This window comes from Cynara cardunculus, unplaced genomic scaffold, assembly GCF_001531365.2.
Source record: "Cynara cardunculus var. scolymus isolate 2C unplaced genomic scaffold, CcrdV1 Un_Scaffold_9006, whole genome shotgun sequence".
In the NCBI taxonomy this organism is placed as follows: Eukaryota; Viridiplantae; Streptophyta; class Magnoliopsida; order Asterales; family Asteraceae; genus Cynara; species Cynara cardunculus.
This window is the reverse complement of record NW_020204617.1, coordinates 1-1,492: the sequence shown is the minus strand read 5'-3', so window position 1 is coordinate 1,492 and position 1,492 is coordinate 1.

Sequence of the window (1,492 nt, the reverse complement as noted above, 5' to 3'; positions counted from 1 at the left end):
TCCAACCAACAATAGTGATAAACCTTCAAAGGTTCTAATTAGCCTTAAAAACAGCCCCTGGAGTAAACATTTCAGAATCAAAACCAACCATATCTCAATCTTAATTATACACTTTAGATCTTGATTATCCTTTTTTTTTTTTATAAAATCCTCTGTTAAACCCCTGTTTTACCATACTTAAACCCAGATTTTGCCATAAAACTCACTGCATRTTACTTACCTACCCAAAATAGCTTCCGATTCACACAATAATCAACATTATCCTTTATAATCTTTCAAAAACAGAATCTAGCCTCTAATTTATACACTTCTACTTGAAATAAACTTGAAATTAGAAGCATACCTTTGATGATTAACACTTAGTCTTCAAGAATCTAACATGGATCTTCACGGTTTGAAGGTTTAATCTTAAATGTGTGTAAATCGCACCTTAAGTGTGGGTGAGAGTTCTAGACTTAGATGATATGGGAAAATGGATCAAATCTCCTATTTTATAATGCTAAACTCAAGTTGGGCCGGCTTGGCCCATCTAAGAACCCATTTGGATCTACAAACTCCCACTAAAATATAAACCCATTATAACCCAATAAATAATCAATTATTCTAAACAAATAATTGAATAATTTGGAACTTGGATGTTACAAATACCTCCTCCTTTTGAGGATTTCGTCCCCGAAATCATTGTTGTGAAAATAATGAAGGGTATTTCGCCATCAGCTCATCTTTGTGTTCCCACGTCCAATTTGACCCGTGATGATGTTTCCACGTCACTAATACCAAATCTACCTCYTTATTGCGCAATTTCACTGTCCGCTCTTTCAAGATACTTTCAGGCTCTTTGGCATATCGAAGTTTTTCATTTATCTTAACTTCCGACAAGGGTACTACCTCTTCATGTTTGCCCAAACATTTTCGTAGATAGCCGACATGGAAAACATCATGTATACCCGCTAATTCTTCTGGTAGTTCTAAACGGTAATCTTGTTTCCCAACCCGTTCAATAACCTTGAATGGACCGATAAAACGTGGACTGAGTTTCCCTTGCTTTCTAAATCGGAGCACACCACGCCGCGGGGAAACCTTCAGCATTACTAGATCACCGACCGAGAACTCGATCGGCCTTCTACTACGATCCGCGTAGGACTTTTGTCGATCCTGGGCCGCTTTCATTCTTTCTCTAATCACTTGAATTTTATCACTTGTGATTTGCACAAGTTCGGGCCCCGTCAACACTTTCTCTCCAGTTTCCCTCCAACAAAGAGGCGTACGACACTTACGTCCATACAAAGCCTCGAAAGGAGCCATGCCGATTGTCGAATGATAACTGTTATTATAAGAGAACTCAATTAAGGGCAAATGAGTATCCCAGTTACCACCAAATTCTAGAACGCATGCTCGTAACATATCCTCAAGCGTCTGAATGGTACGTTCAGATTGACCATCGGTTTGAGGATGATAAGCCGTGCTGAACGCATGTCGTGTACCCAACTCA